This window comes from Phocoena phocoena, chromosome 2 (assembly GCF_963924675.1).
Source record: "Phocoena phocoena chromosome 2, mPhoPho1.1, whole genome shotgun sequence".
Lineage (NCBI taxonomy): Eukaryota > Metazoa > Chordata > Mammalia > Artiodactyla > Phocoenidae > Phocoena > Phocoena phocoena.
The window spans coordinates 9,379,566-9,398,260 of record NC_089220.1 but is presented as its reverse complement, the minus strand read 5'-3'; positions in this window follow the sequence as shown (position 1 = coordinate 9,398,260).

Genomic DNA, 18,695 nt, shown 5'->3' with positions numbered 1-18,695 from the left:
GTGCATCCAAGAACAGGATGTCATTTATAGAACTCTTAGAAACTGAAACCTACTTCAAATAAAAATTCAGTAAAAGGTGGGAAAATAGAATTGAGGGAATCTTTTGGAAATTATAACAGAAAGACAAAGAGTTGGAAAATAGAAAAGCCAGAGAAATGAGAGGATCAGTGCAGGAGGTCCAATAGCAAATTATTAGGGTTTCCAGGAAATGAGAGAACTGAGAAAAGAGAAAGACCAGAGCAAGAGCAGAGGGTGGAAGTTTCCAGGAGTTAATAAGGAAACTGGCAAATTATTCATCGTGTTTGAATGTATCAAGAGAAAGTTCACACTTCCAGCAAAAAAAAATTGGAATACACAGAAAAAGACATTTTTTAAAGTCAATAATCAGCTATTTGAGAAGTAGTAATTAATATAAGGAAGGAAATTCAACCGCAATATACTATATGGCTTAGCAGTGAACAATATTTTTGTAGTCCTAACGTTGTAAATATTGAGTACTGATATTTTTTCAATTGTGACATAACTATATTGAATCTAAATGCATTATGCTTTTCACCTATGAAAGTGTTATAAAATTGTCAGAGTACCAAGGTTTGCTCTATGTGAAGCATCACCCCTCTCGGTCCAAGGCAGTGCCTCCCCCTCCTCTGAGCTCCCTCCACCCTGTACTGCCCTCTCTCCCAGACCTTAAAATACTGCATAGTCAGTGTCTTTTTACATGTCAGCCTCCCCAAGAGTGTCCTTCTGGAGAGCACATTGAGTGAAGGAGACAGAGAAAAAATACAGCAAATGAGAGCACTGTAGCCTATTAGAAGTGATAAGAGCTATGAGAAAAGGAACAATTAGGACAGGGTAATGGAGGCTGGGAGTGCCGGAAGAGGGATCATTCTGCATTATTAAATAGGAAATGGGGAGCCACTGAAGGTTTTGGAGCAGAGGAAGGGCCTGGCCTGATTCATGACTGCAGAGGGACCAATAAATGGCTATTGCAGCAATCTAGATAAGAGAAGGTGGGGGGGCTTCCCTGGTGACGCAGTGGTTAGGAATCTGCCTGCCAATGCAGGGGAAAATGGTTGGAGCCCTGGTCCGGGAAGATCCCACATGCCGCGGAGCAACTAGGCCCATGCGCCACAACTACTGAGCCTGCGCGTCTGGAGCCCACGAGCCACAACTACTGAGCCCGCACACCTAGATCCCGTGCTCCGCAGCAAGAGAAGCCACCGCAGTGAGAAGCCCGGGCACCGCAACGGAGAGTAGCCCCCACTTGCTGCAACTAGAGAAAGCCTGTGCACAGCAACGGAGACCCAACGCCGCCAAAAATTAATTTATTTATTTATTTATTATTTTCAAAAAGACATGATGGGGACTCTGTGGAGGTGGACGAAAAGGATTGGCTTCTGAATATATTTTGAAAGAATGAGTGAATGAAACCAACCCATATGAGATTCTATTTGACATCAGTTTTCTTGGGCAATCTGGAGCGTGAGGATATGGTTTGGAGAGAGCTGTTTCCTCTGACACCCAGTTTCCATTTTTTGAGCGCTCCCAATGTGAAAATCTCTCCAATCCACTTAGTCTGGTCCAGGACTGGGACCCGAGGAGGGGAGAGACACATAGCTGAGCCTGCAAGCCTTACCTCCCATTCCGCTGCTATCACCTCTCAGCCAGGTTTCCTGAGACTGCTATTGGCAGTTCTGAAGCCAGGGTCCTCCCAGGTCCTTCCAGAGCCCCAGTCGAGGGAGGAGGCCCAGACAGCAGGACCTCGGTCCTGGCATTTGTGTAGCATCGGGGGTTCTGCAGAGCAAATGTGAGAAGGCAGGAGAAGTGCCATTTACAGAGATCCCCAGTTCTGTGCTGAGCTCTGCACCTGACACCAGACACTTGCCTCCACCGTCTCCTTGAACTTGAGCAACCACCAAATGTTCCAGATCAAAAACCCCAGGCTGATGGGGACGAAGCAACTTGCCTAAGGTCAGCCACAAGCAGAAAGGGCTAGGGCTAGACTCCACCCCAACAGTACTGATTGCAAGGCTCCTGTGCTCTCCAGGGGGCTGAGGGTGGGTCTGCCTTTGGACGAAGCCCTCCAGGGCTCAACCACAACCTGCCGGACTGACTGCCAGGAATCTAAACCTGGCCTTGGCCTTTGTGATTTACAGAAATCCCAATGGTGGAGAAGAACTGCCATTGATTCCTCAGAACGACCTGTCACTCAGATCTGCTGATGCCTCGGGACCTCATCTGCCTGAGGCTTCAAAACTGAGGGTCAAAGGAGTGAAGGAAACATTCAGAGCCCCTTCTGAGGGAGGGATGCCCGTCCTTACAGCTCTGCTTCCCTGCATGCTCCCTGCGCTGTCAGACACCCCCGCGTTTCACGGCCCTCTCCCCTGCAGCAGCATGCAGCAGTGCACATTTATGCAAACCCCACCTACAGCTTCTGCAAAGACGGTCATATGGGCAGCAGCTGGGACTCCCAAGTTCCTTTCTATAGGATCTGAAAAGGAGCAAGAATCACCCAGGTCCTTCTTCCCCCAGTGGCCTTGAATGGGTAATGGAGGGGAAACAGCAGATCCAAGTTGCAGTTTTCTTTTCAAGATAAAACATGGAAGCTTTGGAGCCAGATGGGCCAGAATTTGAGGCACAGGTATTTTGCTTCCCTCTGTGGGACCGATGGCAATTCTTTTAAGTTCTCAGGGCTTCAGCTTCCTAGACTGTAAAAAGGGGAGCCCTGTGGGCCTGTTGTAAAGATCTGAAATAGTGTGTGTGAAGTCGCCAGCACAGGGCCTGGCACATGGATGCTCACAGCTAGGACTGGGGATCAAAATACCAGCACGGAGGGATAAGAGTCTTCTAATTTCTTGCCACCTGAGACCAGAATTTGGTACATGTTTTGCAATGGGAAAATACACTTTAATCACATTTTATTTTATTTTATTTTAATTTATTTTATTTTACAGGGCTTGTTATAAGGATGATGATGATGAGATGGAGGTGAAGGGGAAGCAATAATAATAGCAATAGTTCATTGAGCAGTTAGCATGCAGTAAGCCTTTCCCCACCTGTCCTCGTGTCAGTGCTCCTGGACACCCACTTCAGCAGGTAACCCAGGAAGGAGCAGGGCGCGGGCCACAGTGCCTGTGTTCACATCCCAGCTCCTCTGCTGTCTAGATGCACCACGCGGGGTGATCTGCTTCACCTCTCCGTGCATCCGTTTTCTGACCTGGAAAATAGTTTAACAATTGTACCAGCCTCCTAGGTTTGAGAGGAGTATGTGAAATGATGCACAGAAAGTGCTAGAACAGTGACTGACATGTAGTGAGTGCTCAATACACTTAAGCTAGTACTGTCTCCATCTGACAATCACTTGCCCAAGGTCACCCGGCTCATCGGTGGTAACTTTTATTTATTTATTATATCTATTACTATTATTATTTTAAATGAATAAATAATAACCCTCACAAGCCATTACTGAGCACATGTTGTAGACCAGGCAGTGTAATAGGTAGGTATGTGAGATGTGAAGGGAAACACTTTCCAAAGGCAGTCACTTGCCTCCCCAACTACTATGGACAGAACTGTGCCCCCAAAATGCATATGTTGAAGTCCTAACCCCCAAAGTGACTGTATTTGGAAATAGGGTCTTAGGAGGTAATTAAGGTTAAAAGAAGTCAAAAGGGTGGGGCCCTAATCCAACAGGATTGGGGGCCTTATAAGAAAGAAATCTCTCTTTCCCTCTACCGCCCACCTCTCCCTCCCCTCTCAGCTCTTCGATTTTATTTTTTTATTTTTAATTTTTAAAAATTTTTATTGGATAATAAAACACACTTTACAGTAGTGTGTTGTTACATACTTTACAATAGTGTGTTAGTTTCTACCGTACAGCAAAGTGAATCAGCTATACGTATACATATATCCCCTCTTTTTTGGATTTCCTTCCCATTTACGTCACCACAGAGCACTGAGTAGAGTTCCCTGTGCTATACAGTAGGTTCTCACTAGTTATCTATTTTATACATAGTATCTCCCCTCTCAGCTCTTCCACATGAGCACACAAGAGGTCATGTGGACACAGAGGGAGAAAGAAGCTATCTAAAACCAGGATGAGGGCTCTCAATAGACACCAAACTTTCTGGCACCTTGATCTTGGACTTCCAGGCCCCAGAACCATGAGAAAACACATTCTGTCTCTTAAAACCCCCAGAATGTGGTATCTCATTATGGCAGCCTCAGGTGACTAAGATGGCAACATAATCAGATTCTGTTAACAAAGTAGATACTAGGTGGGCAACAAGAGTTTGTACCACTCAAAACCATGCAGTGCCACATAACAATTAAAAAGATGAGGCCCATCTCTAAGAACTGGTGTGGAAATATGACCAAGACAAGATGTTGAATAGAAAGGCAAGCTGTAGAACAATTCGTAAAGTATAGTCACTGTATGGCTGTACGCAAAACAAAATACACACACACACTCACAGACAAGTGCAATGGGGCACCAAAAAGATCATCTCTTCAAAGTGTGTTTAAACCCAAAAGGCTTCCTTTTGAAGGGAACTGGGAAAACCCAGACCCCATGGTTCATAGCGTCCTTCACACAACAAGTGGATGAGAATGTTTTGTTTTGACAGAGGGGAACAGTGAGTGCGAGACAGAGCAAAGGGATGTTTTTGTGCGTGTTGCTGTTTGTTTCATATTAATTGGTTTCATATTAATTGGTTTTTCTAAGTTGAAAACATTATTGAAAATAATGTTTGCATGTGGTAGAAGAAAGGTAAGCCAAACGGAAGGGTATTCACTATGTAGTTCACTATGTAGTGCTATGTGTTTCTGTTGGACCTTATTTAACTATATAATATACAGAAAAAGTTCAAGAAAACTAGACTCATCAAACTAGTTTCCTTGACTACTTCCAAAGAGAAGACTAACATGGGAAAGGTCAAGAAACATTTTAGCTTTATGTGCAGTTTTTAACTTTTACACTGAAAATACAGTCATGCGTTGTGTTTCTTAAGGACTAAAAAAAAGTAATAAAATTTATAAAAAGAAAGAAGGAACATCTCTGATGTGATCTATGCCTCCATCACACAGATAAAAGCTGCTGGCATAATTGTCTAATGCCTCTTCACCCCACACCCCATTACAGTTCTTAAATGAAAGACTTTTTGCAAAGAGGAAGACGGCAAAGAGGATGAGAGGGTGGTGAAATCCATTAGATAGTTTGCAGAGAGGAGAGGAGGGCTGCAGCAAACAAGAGGAGAGATAAGGAAGAGAGGAAATTGGATCAAAGGCTATAACGTAAGAGGCATCAGTATTTGACGCACGTGTTCTCGTTGAATTTTCACAGCAGCCCTGCTGAGCATTAACCCAGTCCTGCAGAGACCCAGTCCCCCCAGCCCCCTGGCACTGCCCTCTTTCTGAAAAGCAGATCGGACAGTAACTCACTCTTCTTGGCAAGATGCAGCCTGCGCTCCTTGGCTGGTACATCTCCTCTGGGGTCATCTGGCACGCTCTGTCCTGAGGTTGGCACAGCAGGAGCCAGTGGCAGCCCTCAGCCTTCACACCCTGGGTTCCTGAGTGCCTTCTGTGTCCTTAGAAGGCCAAGCTCCCTCCTTCTGCTAACCCAACACCAAAGCCAGGCTGACACCCTTGGGTAGGGCCAGCCTCAATGACCCAAGTGAGCCATCTCCCGAAGCGACAGTGACAGGGCCGAGAGCTTCTTGGAAGTACATGGGTCACAGTCCAAAGACTGGGGCACCAAAAAGATCATCTCTTCAAAGTGTGTTTAAACCCAAAAGGCTTCCTTTTGAAGGGAACTGGGAAAACCCAGACCCCATGGTTCATAGCGTCCTTCACACAACAAGTGGATGAGAATGTTTTGTTTTGACAGAGGGGAACGGTGAGTGTGAGACAGAGCAAAGGGATGTTTTTGTGCGTGTTGCTGTTTGTTTCATATTAATTGGTTTTTCTAAGTTGAAAATAATGTTTGCATGTGGTAGAAGAAAGGTAAGCCAAACGGAAGGGTATTCACTAAAACCAAATCTCTTTTCCACCCCAGAGTTAAATGTTATTACCAATGTCTTGTGTCTCCTTACACATACACACACGTACATGCGCACATACATCTGCTTTTTCATGCATACGAAAGGACCTTCATAGCAGACAAATACCATGCAGCGTTTCATTTTTCAACTGACAATGTATAAAGAGACTATGGATGAGGAGATTTCCCACCCCTAAATCATCTCAAGACCTAGCTAGACCTTGGTCTAAGATGTATAATCTGATACTGCTTGAAATGTAATATGAAGATGGTTTATGAAGGGGTGGGTGTCAGGCTACAGAGGCCCCCAAGGAAGTAGAACAAGTGTGTAGCAGGGGGACCCTTGGTGACCAGTGACAAACGCAAGACCTGAATGACAGGTACAAGTTCTGTTATAAACTAGTCATAAAATGCTAGAGGAAGAAGGGATTGTTTCTGAATGGAAGCATCCGGAAGATGGGCCATGGGTCACCCTCTCAGGCTGGAGGTCCTTTTCCATTCACAGGGGTATGGAATCACCCTTTCACGACATGTGGCCTGAGCTGGTGTGGAAGGTGGCCTAAAATGTTTCAGATTTGATAAAGTATCACATGTCACACTGCAGTGCAGTCTCGGCAGCATCTCCTAACTGAACACACTAATATTTCTGTAGAAAAGATTTTCAATAATTTTCAGTGATTAAAGCTTTTTGAATTCAGAAATGAGTATATGGGATTGTGGACCTCAGTAAAAGACCTAATTCAAAGAGAAAAACATTAAATCCAATAAAAAGGAGTCAGATTCAAGAAGCAATTGGCCAGAAATGAAATTGGATGACAGAAATATTTCGTAATGTAGAAATTAAGCACTCAACTTGAAAAATGTAAGGTCGAACACTAAAATTATAAAAGAATAACTTCCAAACGATCGAAAGGGGGAAGAAACTAATGAAGACTTGATTTAATGTTATAAAGCAGGAAAAGAAAAAAGAGAAAAGCAGTGAGAAACCATAGTGAATAGAAAACACAGAGCCAGGTGGCAGAAGTCAGCCCAGATACATGCAGCAGGTATAAATGGATCAAACTCATCTATTAAAAGAGTGAGATTTTTTTTCAGAGTGAATTCTTCACGACCAAACTCTATGATGTTTAAAAGATAAAGCCAAAATAGGATGCCACAGAAATGTGGAAAGTAAAGATATAGAGAAAGACGCATAAGGCAAATAAACACCAGCAGAAAGACATCTTGTGTCAGACCAGATAAAACAGTCTCAAAGATGTTATTTAACTGTGTCTCAGTTAATACAAAAAGCAAAAAGCCCAATCAGCTGTATGAAAAATCAAAATTTATAAAAGAGATGAACTCCAATATATTAGTCCCAGACTTCACATTACAAGGGAAATTGTCTGCTAATGTATCTATGTTGGCCCCTAGACTCCAAGCTCCTGGGAGGAAACAAGCTGTGTCTTATTAGTAGTCGCTCAATTCCCAGCATTTAGTCCGGGTCTGACTTAGAGGGTTCTAAATAAATGTTTATTGAATAAACCAGTGGTTCTCCAGCCTGGCTGCACATTAGAATCTTCTGGGAGTTTTTAAAAATACTGAGACCTGGGCCCCACCCCAGACCAATTAAAAGGAAAGCTCTAGGGGGTGGGGCTTCAATATGGTATATTTTTTAAAAGTTCCCCAGGTGATTCTGATGTTTGGCCAGGGCTGAGGACTGCTGGAATAAATAAATGACTGAATGACCAAATGAATGAGTGTCTCTGATTTACAAAAGAATTCATTGCAGGATTCCTTTTAAAAGCACGTTCCCATGGTGCATTTTCGGTGTAATTTAATTTTAAGAAATTTGATTTACACCCAATATTGCCAGGACAATCTATTTTGTAAAGCAAGGAACATCTGTATTATCTATCAAAAAAAATTTTTTTTAATGGATTTGGGAATATTCTGTTTCTCCATTTAGAAGTGAGCTGGAGGCTTGAGCAAAAACTGTATCATTTCCTGTACTCTGAAAACTGCTTTCTCCCACTCTGGCATTTAGAGGCTATTTCCCGGCAATATTAAGCATGCAATTACTTAACGAGACACTGAAAGCAGTTTTGAGAAGTATAAAAACATCTCTTCTGGGCTTGCTGCTCCTGATGTTATGGGAGTGACAGATGATGAGTCAAACTGAGTCCAGCAGGGTCCTCCTGTGTGCCGGCACCGTGTCGGGTGCTGGGGGCAGAGTGGGAGAGGGGCTCAGGTGGGCAGCAGAAAGGAGGGCTGGCAGATGGGCATCCAGGTGTCAGGTGAGGGGGCAGAGAAGGCACTTTCCTAAAGCAGCGTCCATCTAGTGCTGGGCAATGAGAAGACAGATCAAGACCTTCTGATTAATCTCAAAGAGGCTGGAATAAGGAAACATCTCACAGAGGAGAGAGCCTTGGAGCTCTGTCTTAACAGATGGGGAGGATGTGAAGCTGGGGAGAGCGCATTCTGGCAGAGCGAACAGTGTGAGGAGTTTGGGGAACTGCAGCAGACAGAGAGTGACCCTGTGGGAATGCTTCTCGGGGCTCCTCTCCCAGAACTTGAGACCCCCTCATACCCACCTTCTCCCCGGGGTCCACGCTGGCCACACTGGGCATTTACTGCTCCTTCCTGCCACCCCTCACCCACTTTCATAATTGCTGTATTCGTTTCCTAGGGCAGCCAGAACAAGGTACCATAGGCTGCAGGGCTTAAAACAACAGAAATTTCTTTTCTCACAGAGAGCCTCTTCCTAGCTTTTGGTGTCACCAGCGATCTTCAGTGATCCTTGGCTTGCAAGATGGGTCATTCCAATCCTCCCTCCTCACCCGGCCTCCTCCCTGTGTGTCTTCACGCCATCTTCCCTCTGTGTCTAGCTATCTCAGCGTCCAAATTTCCCCCTTCTATAAGGACACAGTCATATTGGATTAGGGCCCACCCTAATGACCTCATCTTAACTTGATTTCCTCTGTAAAGACCCTCTCTCCATTACAATAGCCAAGACAGGGAAACAACCTAAGTGTCCACGGAGGGATGAATGGATGAAGAAAACGTGGTATACATACAATGGAGTATCATTCAGCCATAAAAAGGAAGGGGGTCCTGCCACTTGCAGCAACATGGATGGACCTTGAGGGCATTATGCTACGTGAAATAAGTCAGACAGAAATGATCTTCACTTATACGTGGAATCTAAAACAAAACCGAACTTAAAGATACGAAGAGCAGATTTGTGGCTACCAGAGGCAGGCATGGGAGATGGGGGAATTGGGTAAAGTAGGTCAAAACGTACAAACTTTCAGTTATAAGATAAGTGAGTTGGGCATGTAATATACAGCATGGTGACTATAGTTAACAATAATGTATTGTATATACGGAAGTTGCTAAGAGAGCAGAGCTTAAAAGTTCATATCACAAGAAAAAATAATTTTGATTACGTGCGGTGATGCATGGTGACTAAACTTCTTGGGGTGATCACTGTGCAATAGGTACATATATCAAAGTATTATGTTACACACCTGAAACTAACACGATGTTATGTGTCGATTACATCTCGGTTTTTTAAAAAGACCCTGTCTCCAACTAAAGTCTAGAGGTTAAGACCTCAGCATATCTTTCATGGGGGACACAATTCAAGCCATAACAATTGTAAAAGTCGAAAGACGGCCCCATTTTTATTGTCACGTCTCTCTTTTTCCCTACTTCCTTTTCTCTCCTGCCTCTGAACTCTTAGAGTTTCGCCTTCTTTTCCCCCAAATTCTGATTCTTTTGCATCATCCCCCTTCCCCCACCCACTCTCACTGCCCACGTGATCCCTTCCCGCCACCCTGCACCGCTGGCGCACCAGTGCCTTCTGCAGCCTGGGTCTCACATGAAGCGCCACCCATCTTGCCCTCTGTCCCCTCCTTGTCCCTGCAGCTCAGTGGTCCGAGCACGTCCGTCAGCCCTCTTCCCTCCAGCTGGGGTTGAGAATAGCTCTCCCTACAGACCTCAGAGTCTATTCACTCAAAGGCAACCCCGGGCCATCGGCTCCAGATACGGTGCTTTTATGCAGCACTTTGCTGGCCTCACCTTGGGGACAATTCCACTGGGCCTCCAAATCCTCCATTTCCCCTGTTGTCAACGGCAGCATCTTAGCGGTAACCCCAGAGCATCCCCACAACCCCTCGTCCTCCTCTTTTCTCTCCCAGTTAATCCCAGCAAAGTCCAGTCTTAACTTGTCCGACTGTCCTTCAACAGGATTTCGGCTCCCCCTTCATCTGTCTCCTAGTACATTCTTGAGTGTCTGCAGCTGAAGCTGTATTTCTTCGCTGCTTCCCTTTTCCTCTTCCCCTCTTATCATGGCTTGCTCCCCGCCTTCTTCCTTCGTTCCCCCATCTGTTATTTATATGAAGTTCCGTCCATGTTCTTTATCCTGGAGAGACTCCCTTCCGAGGCTCGGAGGGCCACTGAACCTCTGGAACTTGGCTTGTCCTGCGCTGCTCGGTCTTTTTTTTTTTTTTTTTTTTTTTTACTTTTGGCTGCATTGGGTCTTCGTTGCTGTGCTCGGGTTGCGGCGAGCGGGGGCTACTCTTCGTTGCGGTGCGCAGGGTTCTCACTGCGATGGCTTCTCTTGTTGCGGAGCACGGGCTCTAGGCACCCGGGCTTCAGTAGTTGTTGTGGCGCACGGGCTTAGTTGCTCCGCGGCATGTGGGACCCACCCGGACCAGGGCTCGAACCTGTGTCCCCTGCATTGGCAGGCGGATTCTTAACCACTGTGCCACCAGGGAAGCCCCCTGCTGCTCACTCTTTGCTGAGTCATGTCCAGTAATCACATGAGGGGTGTCACCTGTGTAGACAGTGCCTGGGCCGTGACCCACAGATGCCTGGGTGTGATACCACTTGGTCACTTTGGCAGGTGTACTCTTAAGTGATAAAGAGCTTGGCTTTGGCATCAGACAGATCCGGGTTTGGAATCTCACTGTAATTTACTCCAGGGGTACCCAACCCCTAGGCCACGGACTGATACGGGTCCAAGGCCTGTGAGGAACTGGGCCACACGGCAGGAGGTGAGCTGCAGGCGAGCGGGCAAAGCTTCACCTGCCACCCCCCATCGCTCGCATTACCTCCTGAATCATCCCCTCTCCCCCGCGTCCGTGGAAAAACTGTCTTCCACGAAACTGGTCCCTGGTGCCACAAAGGTTGGGGACCGCTGGTTCATGCCGTGTGACACTGGGCAAATTCCATAACCTATCTAAGTGTTGCCTTCCTAATCTATGCAAAGGAAGACAGAGCAGCATCTACCTCAGGCAGGCCAGGGATCGTTTAGGGCCCAGCAGGACACAGGTGGCAATTCTGAAATATAATTCTAGGATTATTCAAGAAGAGTTTATATACAAAGAGCCTATTACAAAGTGGTGGGTTGCAGCCAGCTGTAACTACCCCAGGCCTTGAGAAACAGGGGCAGTGGGGAGGGGAGGGCGTAGTTACAAGAACCCAGAAGGAGAAAGTCCTATAGAGTCAGCCACCTTGAGTGAGGAAAGCCCGATCCGGGGTCAGAGTCAGGTCTACGGGGCAGGGGGCAGGGGAATACAGACCCCCGACTCTCCCTCTTCTTGCCCTCCTGCCTCCTCTCATTGGCTGAACCCCCACAGGAAGCCAGAGTCCAGGGGCCCTATCCACTTGTTCCATCAATGTCTGCCTCCCCAGCAGCCAGAATTGTAGGGGGAAGAGTAAAGAGAGAATCTGGAGGAACACGTGGATGAATCAGCAGAGTCTGCAAATCAAACAAGATCGGCACGTAAGACCCAGCACCTGGTACATATCAAGAGTTCAATAAATGTGTGCAAATTTCCCCTCCTCTTCTTCATGATTATCATTATTTAGAGAAAGTAAAGCAGTCTTTCTTGACTTTTCTCTCAACAATTCTCTCTCTCCAAGAAGAGAAACTACCAGAAACAGCTTCCTCATTGAATTGTTCAGACATGCCTGCCCACTCCCAGTCCTCTTCAGAGTATCCCCCAGTGTTTCCACCTGGCCTTAGCTGATTGGACCAGGGGCGGACACCTCACCCTGATAGGCAGAGCACCCCCCAGTGTTTCCACTCTGGCGTTAGCTGATTGGACAAGGGGCGGATACCTAGGAGGCTGCTGGCTGCTGATTGGCCAACCCCAGCAGCTCTGCCTTAGAGGGTTTGCATGTGGGCTGTTCGGAGGAGTCAGTTTATAAGTAGGTCCAGAAGCAGGCAGAACAGGTGGGGAGCTGAGGCACCACTAAGGTGACTAGTAGAGATCGAAGAGCAGACGCCTATTCTGAAAGGCTGGAGATGTGCTTGAGACCCAGAGCTTCTACTTTATCTCCAGTGCTGGTCTAGCTTTCCTTCAGGCTGGTGGCGGGGGGCACCAAGCGTTCCTGCCCCCTCACTTCCCGCCTCCTCTTACAGTAGCATGCCTCTTAGCCGAGCTTGTCCTGGTCAGCTGCGGCAAGAATTCCTAAACTCTTCGCAGGCACGTTTTCAAAGTCAGTATATATGGCAGGCAAGCAGGAGGCACGGCCACAGCCCATCTGCTGCTCCTGAGAAAAGTGCTGAAGGTTTACGATGAAGAACATTCCCCCCTCCCTCCATCCCCCCGCCCCGCCCCCCACTCTGCCTCTAGCTTGTCAAAGCAGAAGGGGAGAAGGGTGAGGCGCTTTAAATATTAAAGGACCTCTCTTGATTATGCAGTTACTTAGTTTGTTATTTTTATAATCAGGAGGACCCACTAATATGTTAAAGGAATTTATTCAATATAAATATTGGACAAATATGTAGCTACAGTGAACCGTGGGGAGGTGGGAAGTACTAGAGCATAGCAACCAGCTCAAAGATATTCATTTATCCTCACCATGCAAGTTTGCATAATTAAAAAAATAATAATTAATTGTCTTTGCTTTCATCTCCAGACACAAAATATTTTACTCTCTGACACATCTGTTGGGCGTGTGATGTATGTTTTCTCCTTTCTCTTTCAGAATGGAAAACCAGTAAGGTGGAGTCAGGCCTGCTCTTTTTTGCAGATGAGGGAGCCAAGTGCCCACAGGACTGCTAGTGCATTGCCCAAGATCTCAGGAGGTTAGAGGCAGAGAAGAGACCAGAACCACGGTGTAGAACCCCCAGGCCCTGCTCCTGCCAATATCCCATACTCTCCTTGTTACCTACGGGCAAGCTGTCCTCATGGAGTTGGGCATTGTGAGCCTGCGCAGGCTTCCAGAACAGCTGCAAGGCCACCACCTCCAGGAAGCCCTTCCTGATGGCCCCAGTCAGTTTTGACCTCTCCTGATGTGGGTTTGCCTTGTGCTTCATCTATATCTACCTTGATGTACCTGTTTGTTGGATGAATGAGTGCATAAATGATTGAAAGAATGAAAAGAGCAGTGATTCTGTTGGGATGCTGGTGGGCACTTTATAACTGGTAGCCAGAGACTGTATGAGAGGTGATGGGAGGGTAGAGGTTAAGAGCAGGATGGCAGGGACCTGGCTTCTAACTCCACCCTACCACTCACTGGTGGTGCTGCCTTAGGCCATTTCCTTAACCTCCCTTTGCTTCTGTTTACCTGTCTACAGCCAAGGATAATAGGAGCCTCTCACTCCATTGCACTGTTGTGGGGATTGAAGAAGAGAATGCAAGCAAAGCATTAGCACCATTCCTGGTACATAGTAAGTGCTCAATAAACACATTATTAAACAGATGTTATCGTTGGAAACAGTTCCCACCTCGTAAGCTTTATGATTCTTCTCTGTGAAAACAAGGACCTGTTTTTTTGTTTGTTTGTTTGTTGCTCACATCACTCTGTTATTGGTCAAATCAGTCATACAATCAACTGGGTCATTCCATCACTGGATGACTTGAATGATATTTTTGTTTCTTTTTTTTAATACAGCAGGTTCTTATTAGTCATCAATTTTATACACATCAGTGTATACACGAAGGACCCACCTTTTAATAACACTTCAATTTTTCATTTGAACTGTGAGCATTGATGAAATCTAACCTCTCTCTTGTACTCACCTTCCAGCTCAAATTCAAAATCCTTTTTTTACCTCCAACAATGTAAGTGGTGCATCCTTACTGGGTCTCAGCTTTGCTCCCGGGGCCTCTGCATCTTGGTTAAGGCTGGGCTAGGGTGAGTGAGGCACTTATCTCAGGCGCAAACTTAAGAGGGAATCTGAAAAACTCAGCAGTCGAGAGAATTAGCACATATATTTTTATTGTGGCAAAATATACATAACATTCCCAGCTTAACCATTTTTAAGTGGACAATTCAGCAGCATTAAGTACATTCACATTATCGTGTAACCATCACCACCATCCATTTCCAGGACGTTTTCATTGCCCCAGACAAACTTTGTACTGACTAAACAGTGACTCCTGAGAAATAATCTTGTAATGCAATGTTTAAAAAAAAGCAAAATTAGTATTAAAAATCTGCCATGACCAAAATAACAAAACTTTAAAGCAGAATGAATAAGCTGAGGTGAATTTAAAAAGCTTTTTAAAATGTCACTTGGTCAAGAGAAGCTGCCAAACATGGGAATTCTCTCCACCTAAAATGAGGTTAACAAAGAAGTAAGTTTTTTTTGAACTGAAGTATGGTTGAGTTACAATGTTGTGTTCGTTTCAGGCCTACAGCAAAGTGATTCAGTTATACTATGTGTGTGTGTGTGTGTGTGTGTATATATATACGCTTTCTCAGATGCTTTTCCATTATTGGTTATTACAAGATAAAAAAAAGTAAATTTTTGAAAATATTATTGATGAGTTTGCTTTCGTTAAAGGCAGGAAAGTAAAATTATAATAAATTCTGTTTGGGATATTAATAAAGTAATTAAACTGAAGACAGTCTTGTGGGGCCTTTGTTCCAAAATTAAGAATTTCAAGATGGCAGCAGGAAAGCATTAAATCAAGTCCAAGGCTCTTCTGAGCGTGGGGCACTGTGTGTCTGACCAGGGCATCACCCTTGCAGCTGGCTCTGCTGTCACTGTTGCCAAAGGAGGCCCCCAGTCCGGTCCCTGCAGTCCCCAGTCCGGTCCCCTCTCCTCTCTCAGTTGGGTTTCCCTTTCTCTCTCCATCGGCCCCACCATCTCACAGCTCAGCACTGCAGGCATTGCCCTGCCTAACCTGACCCCACACCCCCTGCAAAACGTCCAGCCTAAACCTCCTCTGAATGAAGCAGGACGCTGAGTGGAGACTGTGTATCTGGGCATCCGTCTCCGGAAAAAAACCCTATGTTCACATGGACATTCATTCATTCATCCGTCCAGGTACTCGCTGAGCATGTACTTAGCACCTGTGTGGCAGGCACCGGGCTGGGCATTCTGGATCCAGATGAAAGCAGCACCAAAGCCCTGTCTTGGTGGCTCCACAGGGACCTCAGGAAGTAGGGAGGTGATTACAGCGTGGGTGCCCCGACAGGACTGGCGGCAGAGAGCAGGGGTGCCTTATCTATTGGAGTGAGCGAGCGTGGCCCCCTCCTGCCTCTGTGACCCTGCAGGGTGGGCGGCCCGGGGCTCTCTTCTCTCTGACCTGGAAAGGGTGCAGTGAGCCCTGTCTCAGCTCCTCCCCCACCAGCCCTGGGACCTTGCACAAGTCACATCACCTTCAGGGCCTCAATTTCCTCCCTTGCAAGTGGAAAGCTATCTTCCAACACACCACCCAGGCTCCTCAAGGTAAATCAGCTAAGTGCTTCTAAAATCCATATACATGTGAGGGAGCGACCTTGTGATCGCTGAGCCCCGGGAGCCACATTGACACAGATGCCTGGCTGTTTAATAATCATTCAGCAAACAGTGGCTGAATCCCACTGTGTGCTAAGCCCTGTGGCGTCTTAAAGCTCATTTTCTATTTCCATACATCACTTTTATTCATTCTTCCAGAGAAAGAAGATCGTTGCTATGGTCTGTTTTTACAAATGGGGAAACGATGTTACATTGAAGCTCGAGTCACTTGGCTAACTGGGGGCACTCTGAGATTTGAACCCATCTCTGACTCCGTGCCCAGTTCTTTGGTTGTACTTTGAGACCTCAGGCAGACACTCCCCGCCTGGCCCGGGGAAGGGATTCCAGGAGGGGCTTTCCATCAGCCTCTTCCTGCCTGCTGCCGTGCATCCCACCCTCCAGCCCCGCCTCTGCAGGCACCCCTGACCTTGGGGCCTGCGCTCACTCTAGCTGCAGAGCAGTGGCATCTGACAGGAAAAGCCTTGAAGCAGGCAGACCTGGCCTTCAGCACCAGCTGTACTTGGCTGGGCCTTGACCTTGACCTCTACATGCTCCTCTGCACAGTGGGAAACAGGTCCTACGGCATATGGCTGTGAGGCCTACACAGGGCTGTGTGTGAAAGGGCCTGGCACAGAGGATGTTTTTTCTCTTTACCCTGAGCCCATCGGTAGGGAGGTGGCTTTACTGCATTTGGCAGTGCTCCTTCCAAGCTAGTCTCTCTGGAGCAGGTCACAGCTTCCGCCTGCAAGCTTGGTTAGAGGAACCACCATTGCAGTCGGCTCCAGAGCCACCCCCGGCAGTCTGTCACCTGTTTACAAGCACTTTCAAGACCTCACTGTGTCCCCAGCAGTGCTCTAGGCACGCAGCTGACCCAAGGGAAGACCTGGTCCCTATTCTTGGGAGTTTGCAGCCTATTAGTGGTGGAAGGACCAAGTGGACACTCCTGGGAGGTAATCTCTGCCCCTCCGTGTTGGCCACCTGTCAACTGCTGACAAACTTCACTCCACCCTCCTGAGGGTTGCATGCCATTTGGGCTGTGTACATTCCAGGAAGGCTTCCTGGAAGAAGAGGAGACTGAGAGGTGAAGGGGCTTCTTTGGTTCTCTTCCCGGAGGCGCTGAGGTATCAGGAAGGAACATCGGTAAAATGGGGGTAATAATATGACTAACCTCCCAGGATTGTTCCAAGGCAATAATGAAATAATAGAGATGAAATTGCTTTGGACACTGGGTGCCATATAAATGTCAATTGCTATCATGTCACCAGCAGTGCCAGCTCCGCTTCCTGAAACACCTCTCCCGTTGGGGCACCCACCTTGGCTTGGTTCCTTGGGCTCCAGCCCTAAGGTCCCAGTGTCCTGTCTCACCCTCTTCTTCTGTTCTGACCACTCGACGTGCCATCAACAGCACCTCTATAAAGACTGTTGAGAAATGGCTCATTTTCTCAGAGTTAGATATGTAGAACGTCAAATTTACCATTTTAACCATTATAGTGTTTACGCTTTAAGTGCTCAGTGGCAATGGGTATATTTACGCCATGGTGCAACCGTCACCCATTCATGTCCAGAGCTCTTTTTATCGTGTCAAACAAAATCTCTATACGCGTTAAACCCAGCTCCCCTTTCTCGCCTCCCCGCAGCACCTGGCAACCACACTTCTACTTTCTGTCTCTATGAATTTGACGACACTAGGTATGTTGTATAAACGGAATCATACCGTATTTGTCTTTTTGCGATTGGCTTATATCACTCAGCATAATGTCCTTGAGGTTCATCCAAGTTATAGCATACTGTAGAATTTTCTTCCTTTTTAAGGCTGAATAATAGTTCATTGTATGGATAAACCACATTTTGTTTATCCATTCATCCACCCAGGGGCACGTGGGTTGTTTCCACCTTTCGGCTATTGTGAATAATGCTGACATGAGTGTACAAACATGTGTTCGTGTCTCTGCTTTTCATTCTTTACGGAATATACCCAGAGGTGGGATGGCTGGATCATATGGTAATTCGGTGTTTGATTTTCTGAGGAACTGCCAGGCTGTTTTCTGCGGTGGCTGCACGACTTTCTATTCATCGAGGTTACATTTGACCAAGTCTTTTCGAGCTTATGCTGTGGCAGGTGTGATATGAGTTAAAAGCCCATATAGAAGGTAACATTTACAAATAGGAGAGACCAGGTCAAGGAGCAACTAGGGGACTTTCAGAGAACGTAGGAGGAGCCATCAGGAGGTATTTGAGGAAATAACTCTGAGCGTAGCGAGTGCCAATATGTAGAACGACTGCATTCCAGAGCCTTTGAGCGTACTTGTAATCACAGATAATTTTATTACTTCTTACCAGATGCCTGGTAAACCCCTCAGTATGAAAAGCAATGATTTTTCTTTTGCTAAAGGACTTGGGAAATACCTATTCTGAAACCATGAATACCAGAGGTACCAAACAGAGCAAAAATGCCCCTGCAAAGCCATCTAGCTGTCCCAGTAAAGAGCATTATAGGAACAGGGGATTTTCTGTACATGCTTATAAAATGACTATACTTGTTTTGAGAACTTCCTGGCTTGAGCATGGCTGTTACAGACTCATTTCATAAGTTGACTTATTTTTTTCATGGTATCTGCAGGAACCTGTGTTCTCATTCCAGTTGGCTTTTTTTGTTGTTGCTGTTTCCCCTCTCACCCCTTACCCACCCCCACCCCCATATCACATCTGAAAAATCTCTTTCTGGCACATTTGAAAGTGGCAAGAATTGTGAGAGGTCCTCAGTGCTCCAGAATTCTTGTGCATGTTCTCAGACGTTAACATTCTGGTTTGAGACTGCCCTTGCCTTAAATATTTGTTGCCCGTTTCTGTTGTTGCATTTACCCAAATAAAATCGACTTCAGCTTTTGGCTCTCTGGGAAAGGGCCGGTGAGCAGTTTTCTGACAGTTGTGTAT